We start from the raw sequence: 8,870 nt of genomic DNA, 5'->3' as shown, positions 1-8,870 counted from the left end.
TCCAAGATATTTCTAGAAGCAAAATTAAAACCAGCATAGCAAATTTGTACAATCATCCAAAGACTTAGGCCATGAGCGGGATAATTTCTAATCATCAATTTCATTATCTCCCAAGATTTTGCAACATGTTCATGATCTAGTTGCTTAAAATTCATGATATCATTACGAGAGAGATAATCTTAACAGGTGGAAAATACTTGGAAATAAAGGCATCTTTACACTTGTTCCATGAATCAATACTATTTTTGGATAAAGATGAAAACCAAGTTTTTGCTTGATCTCATAATGAGAACGAAAATAGCTTCAATTTAATCATATCATTATCCACATATTTCTTCTTTTGCATATCGCATAACTCAATAAAGGTATTAAGATGGGATGCGACATCTTCACTAGGAAGGCCGGAAAATTGCTCTTTCATAACAAGATTCAACAAGGCAACATTAATTTCATATGAATCCGCACTAGTGGCAGGAGCAATTGGAGTACTAATAAATCATTGTTATTAGTATTAGAGAAGTCACACAATTTAATGTTTTCAGACATGGTGACTTACCAAGCATACAAGGACACAAGCAAATGGAAAGCAAGCGAAAGAAAGGGCGAATGAAAAGGCAAATAAAGAAAGGAAAATAGTTTTGTAAATTTTATTTTAGAAGTGGGGGAGACGAAAACGAGAGGAAAATGTCAAATAATGTAAATGCAAGAGATGAGTTTGTGATAGGTACTTGGTAGATATGCTTCACTTGAATACTCCCCGGCAACGGCGCCAGAAATTCTTCCTGCTAATTCTTGAGCTTGCGTTGGTTTTTCCCTTGAAGAGGAAAGGGTGATGCAGCAAAGTAGAGATAAGTATTCCTCTCAATTTGAGAACCAAGGTATCAATCCAGTAGGAGTATCAAGATGAGGCACCAAGGCACCTGCGCAAAAAAAACAAACTTGCACCCAACGCGATAAAGGGGTTGTCAATCCCTTTACGGTTACTTGCAAGGTGAGATCTGATAGTGATAATAGGTAAATATAAATAAATAAATAAAAGTGCAGCAAGGTATTTTTGTATGTAGATCTGAATATATAATGTGTAAAATAGACCCGGGGGCCATAGTGTTCACTAAAGGCTTCTCTTATGGTAGCAAGTATTACGGTGGGTGAACGAATTACTGTCGAGCAATTGATAGAATCACGCAAGGTCATGACGATATCTAAGGCAATGATCATACATATAGGCATCACGTCCGAGACAAGTAGACCGGTACTTTCTGCATCTACTACTATTACTCCACACATCGACCGCTATCCAGCATGCATCTAGTGTATTAAGTTCATAACAAACAGAGTAATGCCTTAAGCAAGATGACATGATGTAGAGGGATAAATTCATGCAATATGATAAAAAAACCCATATTTTTACCCTTGATGGCAACAACATGATGCGTGCCTCGCTACCCCTTATGTCACTAGGTGAGGACACCGCATGGTATGAACCCAAAACCAAGCACTTCTCCCATTGCAAGAATTATAGATCAAGTTGGCCAAACGAAACCTATAACTCGAAGAGAATTACAAGGATACGAAATCATGCATGTAAGAAATAAGAGGAGACTCAAATAATATTCATAGATAATCTGATCATAAATCCACAATTCATCAGAACTCGACAAACACACTGCAAAAGAAAGTTACATCGAATAGATCTCCATGATGATCATGGAGAACTTTGTATTGAAGATCCAAGAGAGAGAAGAAGCCATCTAGCTATTAGCTATGGACCCGAAGGTCTGTGGTGAACTACTCACGCATCATCGGAGAGGCAATGGTGTTGATGAAGAAGCCCTCCGTGTCCGAATCCCCCTCCGGCAGGGCACCAAAACGGTCCCCAGATGGGATCTCGCGGAAACAGAAGCTGGCGGCGGCGGAAAAGTATTTTTGTGGCTCTCTCTGTTGGTTTGGGGATTTTAGGGAATTTATAGGCATAAGAGGTAGGGCAAAGGAGGCAGGGGGGCCACGAGCCTGCTAGGCGCGCCCCCCTGGGCGCGCCTAGGGGGCTCGTGGCCTCCTCCGTGGCCCTCTGCCTTGGTTCTCAAGTCTTCTGGATCCCTTCTGTTATGGAAAAAATCACCCCGAAGGTTTTATTCCGTTTGGACTCCGTTTAATATTCTTATCTGAAAAAGGTCAAAAACATGGAAAAAACAGAAACTGGCACTGGGCACTGAGTTAATATCTTAGTCCCAAAAATGATATAAAATAGCATATACATGCATATAAAACATCCCAAGTTGATAATATAACAGCATGGAACAATCAAACATTATAGATACGTTGGAGACGTATCACGCCTCGCCTCGTCACGACGCTCGCGCACCGCGGGTTGCAGAAATGAGCCGAGCCGAGTCTTATTTTTGCCCGTCATAAATAGTTAATTAATTAATGAGTCACTAAATGAACGTGCCACTATCCGAGACGTTGGACCATGGGACTGGCCTAAGCCCATCTACCGGATGACCTGGTATGTGTATCCCCAAGCCATGTGTCCTCCGAAAACCTGGTCGTGGTACAATTGCCAACTACAAACTTCACATACTGGAAGAAGATTACCTTCATCTTCATTAACCCCTTCCAAAAAGGTGATTCGTTAGGTCTAGCTGATACCTAGGCAAATGTATTAGACTGTAAGTACTTATTCCTCAAGATTTGTACCCACATCCCTTCGATCTCAGTAGATAACCTGTATAACCACTTACTAAACATGCATCTATTCTTCACTTCTAAGTTCTGAATGCCTAGACCCCCTTGGTCTTTGGGTCTGAAAATAATATCCCATCTTTCCTGTCTGTATTTCTTCTTAGCCTCATCCCATTGCCATAACATACGAGATCGGTAAAAGTCTAGTCTTTTTTGTACACCTACCGGTACTTCAAAGAAAGATAGTAGGAACATCGGCAGGCTTGTCAAAACTGAGTTTATCAACACAAGTCGACCTCCATAAGACATAAGCTTGCCCTTCCAGCAACTTAGTCTTCTATCGAATCTATCTTCAATACATTTCCATTCCTTATGTGTGAATCATCTATAATGAATGGGAATCCCTAGGTAGCTAAACGGTAATGATCCCATTTCACATTCGAATAGTTGCATGTAAGCATCTTGTTCCTCTTTTGCTCTTCCAAAATAGAACAATTCGCTTTTCTTAAAATTTATTTTTAGTATAGACAATTGTTCAAATAGGCAAAATACAAGCTTCATATTCCTATCTATTGTGATATCGTGTTCCATGAAGATGATTGTGTCGTGTGTATATTGTAGTATGGACACTACCCCATCTACAAGGTGTGGGACAAGTACTCCTACTTGTTCATTCTCTTTAGCGCGACCAATAAGGACTCCCAACATAACTGCTACTATGTTGAACAACAGGGGAGACATGGAGTCTCCCTATCTCAAGCCCTTATGAGTCTGAAAATAGTGACCTATGTCATCAGTAACTTTTATCCCAACACTACCTTTCTGAATGAAGGCATCCACCTGATCCCTCCAACATTCATTGAACCCCTTCATGCGTCAGGCCTATTGAAGAAATAGCCATTTGACCTTACCATACGCCTTCTTGAAATCCACTTGAAAGATAACCCCATCAAGTTTCTTTGTATGGATTTCGTGCAACGTTTCATGCAAGACAACGACCCCTTCTAGGATGTGTCTTCCAGGCATGAAAGTTGGTTGGGTTGGTTGGACTATCGAGTGGGCTATATGCGTCAATCTATTCGTACCAACCTTGGCAAAAAAATTGAAACAGAGATTGAGTACACATATTGGTCTGAATTGCTCAATGCGAATAGCCTCCACCTTCTTTAGCAACAACGTTATTGTTCCTAAGTTTAGGTGAAATAGCTGCAAGTGGCCATTAAACAAATCATGGAACATAGGTAATGGATCTCCCTTTATAATATGCCAACACTTCTTACAAAATTCTAATCGGAACCCATCCGGTCTCGGGGCTTTATTTTGTTTCATTTGTGCTATTGTGTGAAACACCTCTTTCTCAATGAACGGAGCTGCCAATACCGCATTCTCTTCTCAACAGAGCTGAGGTATGTCTCTAGTTGTACTCTCATCCAAAGAAACAAAGTTCTCTTCGAGTGCACCAAAAAGTTTCTTGTAGTATCCTGAGCTGTACAATTTTAAGTTCTGATGCCCTACAATTGTACCCTCATCTTGTTTGAGTTGAATTATTTTCTTCTTTCTATGATTCCCATTCGCGATCATGTGGAAGAATTGTGTGTTATCATCCCCATGGACTACCTTTGCCACGTTCGCTCGAAGAGCCCATTTCATATCCTCCTCCTCAGAAGAGTTTGTAACTTCTTCTCAGCCTCATTCACTACTACAAAAAAGGCTATTAGTGGCGCACCTATTTTGCCTATTAATGGCGCACTATTGGTGCGCCACTATTATCAATGCCACTACTAATAAATAGTAATGGCGCAACCTTGGTGCGCCACTGTTAATATACATAACAGTGGCGCTCCACCTGGTGCGCCATTAGTAGGCCCAGAAGTGTGCCACTGCTGTGGGTTTACTAATGGCGCACTTTTAGATGGTGCGCCACTACTATGAATATTAGGATTTTTTAGCACATTGTAGCACATCATCATCATCATCATCATTGTAACCTGTGCACTTTTAGATGGTGCACAGGTTACAAAATACATTGTAGCACATCATCATCATCATCGTCAACTCTAACACATTGTAGGACATCATCACATCATCTCGGAAATAGCTAATAATCATCATAGTCATTACCACCAATACTATTTAATACATTGTAGCACATGATCACATTAACACATTGTAGCACATCATCACATTGTAGCACATGATAACACATTGAACCTAGGACCTACTCCTCTGCTTAGGTAGAATATCAAAAAACAAGATAGGCCCTGACTCTCCATTATGGAGAATGGAGATCATCTTGTCTCCAATTCTTGGCCTACGCACAATGTTGCTTCCAAGTAGCTCTCCAGGATAGACCATACATTTTTTTCCAATCTTTGATTGTCATGACTTCATCGGTTTTAGAAATCCGGTATGGGCATGAGTACATCAGATACCTAGGCTGACCTGGCTACGTTGGTCGTATCATCATAACATGAACGCTACCTCTTGGTAACATCAGATGAGGCACACAATCTTCCGGGATTTTCTGTTGAAAAACATAGTATTAGCTTTGTAGCTAGCAATGTAGTTTAGTTTTACAAGAATTTATGCAAAAGATGCACGGATGTCGTAATAGTAGAAAATCTTACCATGCAATCTCCATGCATGTTACCGTAGTTCACCACATGCACTAGTGGCACATATTGACCATAATGTGGGGAAGTTTGCTGATTGGTATTGTACTTCTCAAGATCAATGATAAAATGGACAAGATGATGTATCTCCTCACAAGTTAATTCTGCTTCATCATTGTAGTAATAGGTTATGTCTACCTTTTTCCGTACATTTTTTGAAGAATGAAAATAAGCTGTCAATGGAAATAAGTTGTCAACTATTTTTAAATAAACAATATAAATTACTTAATAAATGTGCTTGAGAAACTCACATAATTGTAGAACTGGAGGCGTGTGCACATCGACCCAGATGTCGATATTACCTTCAATTTCATCTTCCGGACGAATATCAAAGGTGATAAGCATATTAGGCTCAAATGCATAAGCCTTGCATAGTGCTACCCAAGTTTTGCATTCAAAAAAGGAGTAGGTGTCTGCATCGTACAATTTTACGGCAAAAGTATAACCATGCTCGGTCCTCAAGTGAACTATCTTTACCTCCATAGTTTCTTCACTACTGAAACCAATCTTATCCAACACATAATGTCTTGCATGGGAGGGGATACGCTAGTAGAATAGTAAAAAATAAAAATTATAAGTTGAAGCAAAAGAAGGCATGCTTAATTACGGAAAAAGACTTGTCGTTGTGACTTACTGTATCCACTTCGAAATCCCCATCCAACATGATGCTGAAGCGCCTATCATCAACTAGGAAAGGCGTGTCGCAAAGGCCGCGCTTGTCTTGACAGTATTCGCACATAACGTATTCGTCGTTAGACGACAATTCTTAAAACAGAGAAAATTTGGGCATGACATTTACTAAAAAGTGGACATATGGAGCGCCTGAAATTTGCCGGAACGGAAATGAATCAACATTCCGGCAAAACAAGCAAAGCTACCAAACATGAAGAGCACTATTTTGGTGCAAGGGAAGTATCAAAAAGGAAAAGCATGAATGAACAAGAATAAAGAACATCAGCATTCTAGTTTCATCTTTGTCAGATAATAATTGGTTCGAATAATAATTGGCAAACATCATATCATAGGAGGGCAATGTGAGGATTAAACAACACCATCACAAGTTAACAACAACAACTACTTAGTTATCTACATCAACTAGAAAATGCATTTGTTTCATATCATGAAGGGTTGGATGAAGTATCAAAAGGCACGTTCAGCTACGAGCGTGCTGCAACCATCCAAACTTGACAACAGATGAAGTATCAAAAGGCTTCTCTCATCCCTGTAGATATCTCTTAGACCAAGATGCAAGCAGGGCCATGTTAAACTCCCTCAAGTTTATGACCCCCAGGCCCACAAAGTCCTTCTTCTGGAAACTAATCCCCAATTAGCAAGGTGGTACTTGTGAACCTCCCCCATGTTACCCCAAAAAAGTGAGACGTCTGATATGTAATGGTCTTAATTGACCATTCTGGAAATTTGATCACAGACATCAAATACATAGGAATACTAGCAATGCAAGTGTGTAATAGAATCAGCTTAGCCTCATAGCTAAGCAACCTGCCTCTCCAACCACAAATTCTTTTAATGATTTTATCAATAATAGGTTGAATATTTTACCCCCTTCATTTCAGGTAATGAAGTGGTACTCCCAAATATTCTAGGAGGAAATCCCCAACTTTACAACAAAAAATTTGAGAAAGAGTCTTAATATCATCTTCTCCTAAAGTTGATCACAATAAGTTCACATTTATCATAATTAATTTTCATACGGGAGAGGACGGGTCTCTCTGTTTTAAAACTTTTCCACCCAGAATATATGGGCCTACACTATCATTGATTTTGACAGCAAAGGAGCTTTGCTTAAGTAAAGAAAAAAAATCCAATTAATCCATTTAAGCTGTAGATCCACACTTTGGCTGAATGCAGCAACTTGGGATGATGATGATGATGATGAAAATTTTCTCTTTTGTCAAAATTAATCTATGAGAATCCCATTGTAGGAAACACATTGGTAGGAGGTTTATATCATCCGCCGATATGTCGTCATGCTCATCTGCTCTTGATTTGATTCTTCTTTCTAGCTTAGGCTTGACAGATTCTTTGGTGTGCAAGTACATACTACGCCATAACATAGGGTAGTTTAGAGGTTCAGATAGAGGTTGCTGACCATTAGTTTGGATGGAAGTTTGGTGCTCCTAAGTCCTGCAATGGGAACGATGTGCAAGTACCAACGTGTCATGTATTGGAGTGTTGTATGTTTTTCTCTATCATCACAAGTGAATGAGATCTCAAGGAAAAAAAGAGGTTACCCACAGCATTTCATTTTATCGACAGTTCTAAGCAATATTTCTGCAAGGTTGGATTGGGTTACTTAGAAAATTGTCAACATTGTGACATTTGTATCTATGAAGTACTTGCATTCTTGTTTGTTGGAAACTAACCTCATACCTTCAAGTTTAAACGGTTAGTCTCATCCTATATTCAATTTGTAGTGATACAAATCAGGTTCAAAGGATTTTCATAATTCCATACCCTCAATCTATGTTCAATCCATCTGAAGCTCAAGTGGGGGAATAAGATAACATGTTATTGGCGTTCTTCTAGTACCTCTTAGTTTTACTAGTACTGCATCATCAGACGTCGTGTAGTATTAAATTGTAATTCGACAGAAGACTTACTTTTTTTTAATAGAACAAATTCCGGAAGGTAAGGTGAAGTTTGCGGTAGAGGAGAAAGACCTTGAGTTAGACAAAACCATTTGGGCCTTGTATGAGCGCTGGTGTGAGGCTTTCAACCATAAGCTTGACCATGATGAGAAGGATCGCTGGTTCAACACATTCAAGAAGACTATCCTGCACATCCACAACAAGCCTAACGTGGGCTACAGAAGGGGAATTAGTGAATTCGCTGATGGAAAGCTAAGGAAGCCCTATTGCTCTGATCTGCTTGATCTTAAGATTGCAAAGGAGATTGACCATCTAGTTCAAGCTATCGTAGATGACAGTGGCAAACTTTACAAGCGAGTCTTCGCTGATTATAAACTGGTTCAAGACAGATTGTATGTCCATTTACCCAAGGGGGGTGATGTGAAAACCATCACCAGCGACCCTTAATGGGCTCAGCTGGATTCCTTTTACTCCACCAAGCCTGATTACTAGCTATGCTATGCTGAATTGGTTGGTTGTCCTAGTTCTGGCACCTGATATTTCTCTCGGCAGTGGAGGCTGGAAGTTCTAGATCAGCTAACACATGAACAAGACCACCATCTATGTTCAATCTATGTTCAAAAATGCGGGGGAGGGAGGGGGCGAACCTCGGGGTGAACCTCGCAGCCGACGGAGGGGAGCGTGGCGGAGGCGGAGGGGGAGGCGGCGACGCCCTTGTCGTCGCCCATCATTGGGGGTTCCTGGTTGCGGTGGGGAGAGGAAGGGAGCGGGGAGGGCGCGGTGCGAGGCGGACGGTGGCGCAGCGGTGAGGGGGGAGTAGGGGGTTCAGCCGGCGGCCGCAGGTGCGGTGGGGGAGGCGGCATGTGCGGTGGGAGGGGCGGCCGGACGGAGGAGAGCCACGAGAGCG

This window comes from Hordeum vulgare, chromosome 6H, assembly GCF_904849725.1.
Source record: "Hordeum vulgare subsp. vulgare chromosome 6H, MorexV3_pseudomolecules_assembly, whole genome shotgun sequence".
Classification (NCBI taxonomy): Eukaryota; Viridiplantae; Streptophyta; class Magnoliopsida; order Poales; family Poaceae; genus Hordeum; species Hordeum vulgare.
This window is presented reverse-complemented; position numbering follows the sequence as displayed.